Genomic DNA, 12801 nt, shown 5'->3' with positions numbered 1-12801 from the left:
TCACTTCTCCAAAAGTGCTGTCTCTTGGATGGAGACTTTTATGGCCCCCTGTGTAACCAAGGTTGCCATAGAAGGCTTTCAATCATCCCCTGTCCACTAGACCTTTGGAGTACCACAGTGAGCATGCCTCTCAACTACCCTGTTCAATCTTTATACCAGGCTCTTTGTAGACCTTGTGGACAGTATGGGTGTCTGTTACATAAACTACGTAAACTACGTGGACAAAAGGCAGGTCTTGATGGCAATTTCTGGCGACTACCTCAGGGATACATAGACGGTGAATACAATCTTTGAGTCAAACTAATCCTGGATGATTACAAAGTTATTGGCAATTAATAAGAATAAGACTGAGCTGCTGACACTAGGCTCTGGCCCAAGGTTAAAGAAACTGGACTTCTCCTAAAAAAATTTCTGCATTGCTGGATGTTCAATTCCAGTCTCTCCCATGTCAAAACCTTGGGAGTATTCCTCGTTTCAAATCTCACTTTCAATAAACACACCACGCATCTACAATCATCATGTGCCTACTTGAACTCCCTACTCAGGCCAATTCACCCTTGTCCATCTGAGAGGAATAGAGCTGTGATTGCTTCCACATTGGTCAACTTCAAGATAGACTATTGCAATGGTCTCTTGGATGGCATATCTGCCACCAATATCAACACAGTGCAACTGGCTAACAGTGAAAAATAGGATTCTCTATAAACCTTTGACCTTAACTCATAAAGTACTCAATGGATCCCCCGCCCCCGCTAAATATCCAGTAGCCCAACTTCACAGTTCATGAGAGTACAGTTCTATAATACTATACACCTTCTAGCCCTTCCACTGTATTCACTCCAGAAATATGGGGTGCCCGCTTTGACTCCTGGGCCCCTCGATCATGGAACAAACATCCTCTTACCCTAAGAACTATCCCCTGCCTGACTCAAAGGCGTATACTATCCCTTCTTACTGTGATTCTTCTCTCTGAGGGCCACGACTTCCCTGCTTTTCCTCCTGATGATTTTGTTTGTGTTTGGTCTGTCTTGTTTCTATGCACTCTGAGGTCTGCGTGTGGTGCTATATAAAATATAAAGTAAAGTAAATGTCCTTTTTAATATTTGAAGAAAGTAGTGAGGAAAGGTCAGAAGGTAGAAAGGGAATGTGGTAGAAACAATTATGTGATCAGATTTGGATGGTGTGACATTAGTATTAGAGGCTGAGAGAGAGGTGGAGATAAATAAGAGATCCACAGAGTTACCCCCTCCCCATGTGTGGTAGGTAGGATATTGATAGAGTGGAGAGCCTGGTCACTAAGAAAAGACTGAAGTTCTAATTTCTGAGAAGTGGTTTGAGAGGGAAGGTTAAAGTTGCCTAAGAGAATGAGGTGATGTTTAGTGGAAAGAGAATCAAGGAGTTGCCGAAGATCATCAAAGAATGGTCCAGTTGGACCAGGATTGTGATAGATAGAGATGATGGGAGCTTAGTGATGCAGATTGATAGTAGAGATGGTGAATAAAAAAGATGTAGGAGAGGACATTGCATGGAGATTTGTGAGGCATTGAGGCAGGAAGAGAGTAGGTGTCCACCGCCTGTACCTCTGACAGTCAGTCCAGGGGAGTGAATAAAGTATTGTTTGGAGTTGTGTATGGCTGCCGGAGTGGCAGTGTTCGATGGAGAAATACAGGTTTCAGTGATAAGAAGAAGGTCTAGGGGAGGAGAGCTTTAGTGAAAGTAGTGAGTGATAAAGGAGGTTTTGTTGCATACAGACGGATCAATCATTCCAGAATGCAATGCTCAGTTGATGAGGTAAGGAAGAGTAGAGAAATTGAGACTCAGAGGAAGAGTGGTGAAGTAGATAGATGATAGAGGAGGTATGGTTAGCTCATTGCCATTGTTTGTTTGAAGGAGCTGGAAGCGACATGGAGTAGTGGGGGTTTCTAGTTGTGAGTTTTATAATAGGGATAGCAAAGGAGGAAGTTGGAGCATCATTGGAGAAAGCCTAGGGAGAGGTGAGTAGGAGGAGCAGGAGTTAATGTATTATTGGTGAGTAGGAGAGTATGGAGATACAGTACAGTAATGTGTAAGCTAGGGGTACTCACAGATGCAGCAGGGAGAAATTCAAGAATAGGCCAAGAGTCAAAGGGACTAGTCAAAGGAAGATCTTCACCCTTCACTTTTCTGCCCTTAACTGGGATGCCCCTGCCTGGACGCCCCTTGAGTGTTCAGAAGGAATGACACACACTCTTGTTACCTGATTGCCTAGTCCATCAGTGGTTGGCCTCTCTGTTATTGTTCCTTGTATTGCTGGGTTGAGGTGATTTCTTCCTTACTGGTATTCCCAGAGGAGATTCTTGTGGACTTAGATTGGAGATTGAGTTGATCCAAGATGGCCACAGAAAGTGATGTCACCAATCCAAGCTCGTCACAGGAAGCAATGTCACCAAACCAAGATAGCCACTGCAAGTGGTGTCAGTCACCAATCCAAGATGGCCACTAGAAGTGAAATTCCAGACAGAAAATGAAGCCAAAAACCAGAAGGGATGACACACGCTCTTGTCACCTGATCTTCTTGTCCATCAGTGGTTGGTCTCTCTGATATTGTTCCTGGTGCTGCTGGGATGATGTGATTTCTTCCTATCTGGTGTTCCTAGAGGAGCCTCTTGTGGCCTTTGGCTGGAGATGGGGTTGAACCAAGATGGCTTCAGGACGTGATTTCTCTGATCCAAGATGGCCACAGGAAGTGATGTCCCCAATCCAAGAGAGCCAGAGGGAGTGATGTCAGTCACCAATCCAAGATGGGCGCTGGCAGTGAAGTACCAGACAGAAAGTGAAACAAAAACCACAATGGATGACACACACTCTTGTCACCTGATCTCTTAGTCTGTCAGTGCTTGTTTACTCTGGTATTGCCCCTGGTGTTGCTGGGATTCAATTGTGCCAACAGTAGCCTTTGATTTAAGCATATACTGTTTACTAAGTATACATATACATGTTTACTTTCTTCAAATGAAAACCAGGAGACGCAGCTGGGAGCTTCCAAGGTGCAGAGGTGTCACCGTGCTAAAAGAAGATTACAGTGGTGCAGGAACGGCATAATAATAGAGAAGAGAAGTGAAGCCTACTGTGGACCTTGCCCAACTGGCAAAAGCAGCAGTCCAGAGCCAGGTCCACCACCCCCTCTGCTACTCTTTTCATGTACTTTGACAAATATATATATGCGTATATATATGGTCAAGGACATAGAAAAGAAGATGGACCATTTTGAGGAGACACTAAATGGGGGCTTCCGCATGGGTTTTCCTTTCATAGTTCCCTCTCTTGTTTAATTTCTTTATTTTTTATGTTTATTGTTTATGGTAACTTGTTGATTGATAGAGGGACGCTTTGTTTTCTTTTGCTTAAAGTGTTTTCATTGTCGTGATTAAAAAAAATGTATTTACATATTTATTGTTGTGTATGTATTGTAATAAACAGGTATTAGCAGCCACTTGAGACATTTGCCATGTTATTATGTTTGGCAAACTAGTGTCACCCTGACAAGCTGAGTGGTGACGTGATGTAGGTCCTATGTCAAATAAGCATCTAGGCTGCCCCACTGGTGATGGTGTTGCTGTCTTCTTCTGTAGGTTTTACAGGATTACATCTACCATTAGTTTGGTGACTACATTATATTTATATGTATGTACAACATCAATGAGTATTACGTGGAATACTGACCTCAGTCAAACAATAAAGTATATGAGTTCAATACAGAACACACTTATGCAATTCATAGAAGAACAAAGTTGTTGAAATGAAAGTACACACATCTCTTCTGGAATGGTAATATTAAAGGACGATAACTGCACAACGTCAGGCAGTTAGTATTGTTTTGTTGTTGTCCTTGTACTGTGATGGGTGGTGTGTGCAGTGAGGATATGTTCCTTTGATGAATCAAACATGTCCTGAAATGTAAATTAACTATTTATAGCTACCATTGTTTGAAGAAATAGCCTACCCATCTGTGTTAAATTACACTAATCTAGATTGGTTTTAACAATTCCTACCAAGCTTGCCATAAACTGGTCTCTTTGTTGAAGAGTGCTTCAACAGACCTTGACATGCTGTTCACTACTGCCTCCATGATCCCCTAGGATGGCAAAAAGTGGTCTACCAAACATATTTGGTGCTAGGAGAGTACTGCTGCTTAGCGACCTCTGATGCTACCTGATGCTTTGCTGGTGCAATGTGGAACCGTTGTCATTCAGTGGAGCCCGACTTTTGCAATGTTCATAACCTCCATCGACAGTAGGATCCGCTATCGGTAAATTGCTGAATGCTTTGTGTGCATTTATGGATTACAGTCACTTGCTCTGGCTCATTAGAGTATACCTTTTAGAATTATAGTGTTAATCCTTTATGTTGCACATATTTACATCTTCCATGTTAACAAGCCCTGCTGTGTTTGCTGTAACCTGGTCTCTTCTGCGAGCACCATCAGGAATGTGTTCAAAGATTCCCAAATGTACTTGCTCCAAATTCTCTGGAACAGCTTATGTGAGGGGTAGGAAGTGCCTGTACTTCCTCTTCATCAGTAATTAGGCCTGGCAGATTTGTCCTTCTGTCTATGATGATGGCCCCACTTCAGGAATAACGTGCAGAGTGTTGACACTGGCAGCGATGCACGCACAATATTTTATTGGCAGCCTGCTTAGTGTTGGCCACTACTGTATTCTGCTGAGCCAATAACGCAGTGCCGTGTGATTTATTGTCAGCAGCTCATTATCTACAAGATACTGCTCCAGAGTGTCCTCTGCTGTCCTTCTTAATGAGAAAAATAGTTTTTTTCGTTCTATCTTGACTCCAAATTTAGCTAAGACTTTCCAAACGGGGGTCTCTGTTTTTCAATGCAGTTGGGAAGTTTCTGTAAAATAATACTGTGCTGAAGAAATTCTGCAGCTGTGCTCACTGAGAAAAGATGGAGCAGACCTTGGAGCTACTACTGATTTCAGCTGTCCTGGAGGTATGGTGCCTGGGATGGTGGTGGTATTGGCACTGATCTCTGTAGAGGTGGCAGAAGAAGGCATTTGTCTTGTTCTTTGCTCACGAATTGCAAGTGATGCCTCAGATGTGCAAACATTTGTACCAGGATCCATGACCTGTACTTTGCTATGTCGCCCAGTGCAGAAAAAGAAGACAATTGAGATCTGTAGCATGGGTTTAACATTGTGGCACAGAAACATTCCTCAGAGTCAGGTATGTCTGTTTGGATCCTGGCATTTCTTTCTAGGCACTGGTGCGTGCCATTGCCTAGACCTAGAGCTTCCAATCCTATTCTTCCCTGAATTCCTGGTGCATGGTTCTTTCAGAATCTGTACAAAGGGGCCCCATCACTGAAAGAAAGTGAATTATTGCTGACATCCTTTGAGGCATAATTAAAAGGAACAGCTGGATTAGCCATTTACCGAGTCCCCATTGCCTTGAGGTTAAAGGCATGGCCGACTAGGTTTCACTTTTGTGTTGTGTCACATAGTCATTGATAGCTTTGTGCTATTGAAAGAGGTGTTAAAACATTTATAGATTAGAATTCCATTGGATGGAAACTTTCTGTCAGAGGCCAAACCGAGAAAGGCCTCTCATGGTTTGCTATTGTTTAAGCATCTTCCAGTCTTTGGGAAAAAGAAGAAATCACCAGACATTTTTCGACATGGACATTACGTTGGAAAACTGGTTTTACCCAAAAAGATTGAGGGCAAAAAGACTGAATCCCAAAAGACCGAATATGGGACTGAATTTGGGATGCCCAATTTGACTGCATATATATATATATATATATATATATATATATATATATATATATATATATATATATATATATATATATATATATATATATATATATATATATATATATATATATTCAATGAAACATTTTTATTTAAAAAAAACATTTTTGTTAAAGGGACGTTATGGTTCAAAGTAAAACCGAAAAACCCCTGAAATTCGGCAGTTATGTAAGATAAGCAACTATAACTCGTGCCACCGTGCACTGCTAACACTAACACCCAGGACATCAAAGATGACATCACAAATGTCATTGATGACATCACTGATGACATCACATGTCTGGCTCTCCCTTTTTTCCCTTTACTGACATATCTAGGCCACATAGTTTTCTTCAGTAACAGTCAGGAAGTAAGAATTGAAAAGGTACTATATTTGTAGACTTAGGGTCAAGTCACATCATATGAAACATATACATAGCGGAAGACACAGGCTTGAAAGAGAGCAATCCTTTTTGTGCATGAAGATAGTCATTAGGGTTATCAGCACTTTCTCATAGTTTTATTTTTATTACTCTACCTTCCCTGTATATGCTCATATTTGTATACATTGTACTCACTCTCCTTTCCTTTGGGTGCAGTCACATCATGTGGTACACATACATATGGTAAGTAGCAGCTTTGAAACAGAGCAATAGTTTCTCTGCATAAAGACAATCAGTTAGGTTATGAACTCTTTCTGCTACTACTTCTGCTTTTTTGTTTACTTCACTGTCCCTGTATATACTCATATTTGTATGTGTCGTTGTCTCTTTGTGTTTTGTCTGTAATAATTATGTATTAAGTGGGTTTTATTATCTACTTATTACATGTTTCACAGTACGCAAAACTCTAATAAGAAAGCAGTTATTATTTCACTATTCAACATGGCAAGATTATGAATATGGCACCTTCCTCATGTATGCTGCAAACACTGCCTATGTTTCTGCATGAGTAGCTTAGTATACTGGATAGAACTTCATAATAGAATGCTATTTACATCAATGCATTGCTTAATGCACTAATTAGCTCATGATATTTATCCCAATGATCCTTGACAGTTTTTGGTCAGCATTATAAGAATCCCTTGTACAGAGTTTTCATGAAAAGTAAATGCACATGTGATGTCATCAGTGATGTCATCAATGACATTTGTGATGTCATCTTTGATGTCCTGGGTGTTAGTGTTAGCAGTGCACGGTGGCGCGAGTTATGGTTGCTTATCTTACCATAACTGCCAAATTTCATGGGGTTTTTCGGCTGTACTTTGAACCATAGCGTCCCTTTAACAACGTTTTTTCACTGAATTTCATAGGTTTTTAGTAGCGCAACTTAACCATAAAGTCCCTTTAACAAAGTTCTTTTACTGAATTTCATAGGTTTTTAGCAGCAAAACCTAACCATAACGTCCCTTTAACAAAGTCCTTTTACTGAATTTCATAGGTTTTTAGTAGCACAACTTAACCATAATATCCCTGACTTTAAATACATGCAACATAGAACATACTGAACCCCTAGCTAGTGATTTCGATATCCGCGGACTACCGCCATGTCCACAGACATATCGAAAATCTGAGCGTGGTGAATGTATATTTAAATAGTGTGCCCCATTTCCCCTTTGAGGTTGGCTCTGAAAAGAGGTGTTTTTTTGTTTTTTTTGCAGATGCTTGACAGACACCTGTTATTTTGTATTTTTTCTTTTTTCTTACTTTACTACTAACATCTTCACATAACCTTCTCCAAAGCAACGCTTACATTCCAAAACAGCATGGCATGTCCCATAAAAGATAAGGAAATGCCATCTTCTTGAAAATAAACAGCATTACTGGAATCTATATTCTCATTATTACAGAAGAACATACCAGCTCTAAGAATGAAGGCACACATGCCTCGGTTGATTACACACCTAGCATTGTTTTGCTGAGGACAAACAACTGAACTATTGTCCCATATTGCCCTAGGTAGTAATCCAGAAAAAAATACTTTGGCATTTGGAAGGATGTTCATTACTGCTTGAACCAAGTGTTCCAAATCTGCCAACAAAGTAGGGGCACTGACATAGCCCAAATGGAAAGCACCATAGTGCAAAACTACCACATGGGGACTGTTCATCCTGCCCATATCTTCACAAACTTGTACAATTCCCTGTACATTGCAATCAGGCACAGTGCTCCACACCACCTCCACTCCTTTAACATCAAAATTCTTTGCAACATGCCTGCATTGAGCATACTGTTGTAAACCATGCACAAACATATCTCCAAGCACCAACACCCTGACTTTCTCCACTTCTTCCATCTTCACTACACACAGTCTCTTTCAACACAAATCCACAACCTCAACATCTGATTGGCTGATCCCTACAGTCTTCTTTCCATGCTAGATTTGCTGGAAAACCCTGGATGTAGCATGTCCTGTCCACGGACAGCCGTGGTGTCCGCAGACCGCGTAACTCTTGGACAGCCCTTCTACCATTTCCACTTCACTCTCTGTGCCATTCCCTCATTGCATACAGCTAAGCAGTCACACAATACAGAGAACGTCCTCAGAACACCCCCATTTTGTTTATTTTCGAACATTTCAGGACACCGCGAGTGTTCTTATAACACATGCAACTTGCCAGTGAACAATACGGACAACGTCCTCAGAACACCCCCATTTTCTTTATGTACGAACATTTCAGGACACCGCGAGTGTTCTTCTGACTCACTCTTTTTTCTTTTGCTGACATAACTAGGCCACATGGTTTTCTTCAGTAACAATCAGAAACTAAAAATTGTATTTTATTTGTAGACATATCCTACAAGTAGGTTCTTATAGTAATTCCCTTAGAGTCCAGTCACATCATATGAAACATATACATAGGGGAAGACACAAGCTTTAAAGACAGCATTATTTTCATACAAAAAAATGATGATTTCTCTGTTTCAAAGCTGCTATTTACCCTATGTATATGTATATTGGTATGTGTTCTTGTCTCTTTGTGTTTTCTCTATAGTAATGCAATTATATAATACATGGGTTTCATTAGCTACTTATTAAATATTTCACAGTACACAAACATCTATTAAGAAAACAATTATCATTTCATTATTCAACATATTAACATTACGAATATTATACCTTCATCTTGTACGCTGCACACAATGCTATGTTTCTGCATTAGTAGCTTAGTATACTAGATAGAACCCCATAATAGAATGCTATTTATATCAATGCATCGTTCAAAGCACTAATTATGGTATGATATTTATTGCAATGATCCTTGACACTTTTTTCGCAACATTATAATAAGAATCCCATGTACACATATTTCATGAAAAGTACATACACATGTGATGTCATCATCTTTGGTGTCGTGGGTGTTAGTCTTAGCAGTGCACGGTGGTGGCGTGAGTTATGGTTGCTTAGCTCACCATAACTGGCGAATTCCAGGGGTTTTTCGGTTTTACTTGGAACCATAACGTCCCTTTAACAAAGTTTTTTTCACTGAATTTCATAGGTTTTTAGCAGCGTAACTTAAACATAACGTCCTGTTAACAAAGTTTTTTTATTAGCCTGCAAACAATATACAAAGATGGAGTGTAAAAAGCAATTTCTCAGAGATGGCTGTACACAGAATGTTGCAAACTAAGAATTTATGGTCGTTTACAGTGAACGTCAGCTGCTTCCATTTTTTGATCGTGTGCCGGAGAGGCCCACGACTCACACTATAAGGTTCTATTGTTTTTTGACCTTGACAGACAGGGATCGTGCTAAAAGACTTCTTTTGAAGGAGTGTTGCAAAAACGTAAGACACAATAAGGATGACATTTCTGAAACAAAACCACTTTTATATATTATATCACTATGAGAAAGATCGTTGGCACAGATGGAGTCGTATTTTGGGACTGCACTACGCTTAGACAATGGAAAATGCCAAAATAATGTAAGTAACCCTTTAGATTATTTTATACCACAATATAATAACAATAGCGTGGCGTTAAAGCCCGGTTAAGTTGTAAGTGTTTGTTCAATGTGGCATAGTGTTTTCTACCGCTCACTATCACCGCCGAATTGGTCACCTGTCGCTTAGAGGGCTCTGAAAAAGGCAGAGGACAGAGGGTGGGTTAATGGGAATAAGTTAACCTACTCCGTTGCACTATCCTCGCTAGCAAATAGTTTCACGCCCTAATAAATAAAATGAATATTTTTAATGAAGATCGGCTGGTGAGACTAATTTATGTTTTTTAAAAAAGTTACGTCCTTCCTTATTGTCAATGCCACGATTTTCAGACCCCAGCCTATGGTTTCTTTAACTGCCAGGTGCAGCTCCATTTAAGCAACTTCATGAACCTCACCATTTTATGGGACAATCGCCAAGGACCAATATGCCCTTACGCAGTACTGGCGGCTAGAAGCAACATACCAACCATTATGGTGGTCTAATGCCTCGTTGTTGGAGCAGCCTTCCGAATATCAGTGCGACCATTTGCTTCTTTTATCATAAACCAACAGCCTGTGTACCCTAATGCCTCGTTGGTGGAGCAGCCATCCGATTATCAGTGCGACCATTTGCTTCTTTTCTCATAAACCAACAGCCTGTGTACCGCAAAGGAACAGCGCGTGGCTCAAGATGAACTTTTGCAGATCGACAACAAAGACAAATGCAAATCGCTGAATATTCTCTAAACATTTGATGTCAAATAAATGTACTTTACGAACTGTACAATCTTGCTGTTTGCTTTTAAATCACAGTTTCATATTCCGAATTGTGGTGCGCTGTGTTGTGAGATGATGTGTGTTGTTTTCCGGGTTCTGTGTAAAGTCGCGTAGGACTGGAGACGACTGAGCGCATTTGGCTACGCACCCTGTAACGTCACAGAGAGAGGCGGGGAATATGAATGCTTTGATAATGTCAGGCTTAGGGGCGGGACATATGATTTAGTGTCGCAAAAGCATGTCAGCCAGATTGATGGCGCAAGTGATAGGATTATCACATGATGTCAGTGCACAGCAGACTGATGTATCGTTTCTTTAGTGGACAAAAAGTCGGGTAAGGCCCATAGGAAATTGTACTATCAGCGGACATAAGGAGGGTTCTTAGAACACTTTCAACCTGACAACGAACAATAAGAACAGCGTTCTCAGAACACCCCTATTTTGTTTAATTGCAAACATTTCGGGACACCGCAAGTGTTCTTAGAACACATTCAACTTGCCAGAGTACAATATGGACAGCGTCCTCAGGACACCCCCATTTTGTTATGTACGAACATTTAAGGACACCGCGAGTGTTCTTAGCTCAATTTTAGCTTGCTTGCGAACAAAATGGACACATACTCTGTCCTCAGAACACCCCACCATTTAGTTTATTTACAAAATTTCAGAACAGCCGTGTTGTCCGCAGACAAATCGAACACAACAAAAGCGTCTAGCACATAAAAAAACAGAACATTGAACCTATCTCATACTCCCCCACCCTCCCCAAACACTCTTACACACCAACACACTCCACTAAATACAATTTTTAATCCAAGTTTCACTGCGCTGTCCGCGGTCGACGGCGAATGCAAAATGGCGGGCGCCACATAAAATCTGAGGCACTCAATGCCCCACGCCGTTCAATCAGTGAACACGTCGCATGTCCGTGGACATCACGCAAGCCGCTCGGCCAATCGGGGCACTGTCCACGGAGCGAACCGGGAAGTTCGTCCGCGGAGCGAACAGAGATATCACTAATTTTTTTGCCTTACGTTTTGGCCATTTTAAAAAAAAAAATACTGGACTAAACCTCTCCAAACTTTTCAGAAAGATTCAGAATAGGCCATATACTTATTTTGCAAAGTTTGGTGAGGATTTGTCCAGAGGGAGCGATGTTATAAGCCACCCAAAAAATGCTCTTCCTATGGAAACACCAACTTAACCATAACTACATGGACGCTACCGCGTCCATGCAATATGTGGGGGGGGGGTAAAGTTAAAAGAAATGTGGCGGGTTAAGGTGGGAGGTGGGGGTGTCTCCTCTTGCATATTTATGCGGTCAAATAGTGAGAAACAAAAAAAAAACGTCTTTTTGGGGATTCGTTTTTTTATTTTCAGACAAATCACTCAAATTATGGAACCCCTGGTGACTTTTTCAGGAGGTCCCTTATGGTGAGATCAACAGAGCATGCAAAATAGGGCACATGGGCATAATTTCTGTCAGCCATTACATGCGCAATGATACAACTATTCTCACTTACAACAGCAACAGCTAAATAAGTTGGACTAAGCCATCCTAACACATTTGCTTTGAATACACCCAGCATGTGTGCTGGTGTGCGCACCATCTCCTTGGCAAATATTGAAAGAGTTGCTGGCGACATGTTTGCAGTAGCGGGTCAGCACAAAATGTGCAGGCTCTTAAGAAAATTGTAATGTGCAGTGATGCACATATACGCTGTTATGATATGATATGATAGGTTATTTATAATGCTCTTATACCCAGAGGTTTCTAAGCACGGACCCGAGGATCGAACCTGTTGTGCTTCATGTCATCTTGCTTCCAAGTCGAGCACATTGCCCGAGCTATCCCCCGAGACAATGCACATCCAATGGTCCACGTGTACATTTTCACTTGAATAGTAAGCATGTACTCCATTGCTGCTCAAACAATTGTTAATACATTGTTCTGTGAATATTAGGCACTGCAATTGTGGAAAAATATGTTGAACTGGGGACCGATAGTTTGGAGAAATGTCTTTGACAAACTCCCATGTTTCCTCAAATTCCACCAACGAACTGCCAAAGTTTTGGACAATTTGGTTTTGTAAAAACGAACCAAAAGATGGATGCTGGAGTTCTGACTAGGTGATAGCAGTCTTGATATTGGATTGTTCACGACTAGACAGTAAAAGTGTCGTGCCAGACTTGTCAGCAAGGTTGCCTGGATCACCAAGTGATGACCACACATGAGTACGGGTGAAATCTCTGTCCTGTCCGCAAGAGAGTACATGGGGCACAGGGTTTGATGCCCTGCTTATAATTTAAGGAT

The sequence above is a fragment of the Ambystoma mexicanum genome, chromosome 7p, assembly GCF_040938575.1.
Source record: "Ambystoma mexicanum isolate Mex_15411 chromosome 7p, UKY_AmexF1_1, whole genome shotgun sequence".
In the NCBI taxonomy this organism is placed as follows: domain Eukaryota; kingdom Metazoa; phylum Chordata; class Amphibia; order Caudata; family Ambystomatidae; genus Ambystoma; species Ambystoma mexicanum.
The sequence above is the reverse complement of the archived record's forward strand: the minus strand, read 5'-3'. Positions refer to the sequence as shown.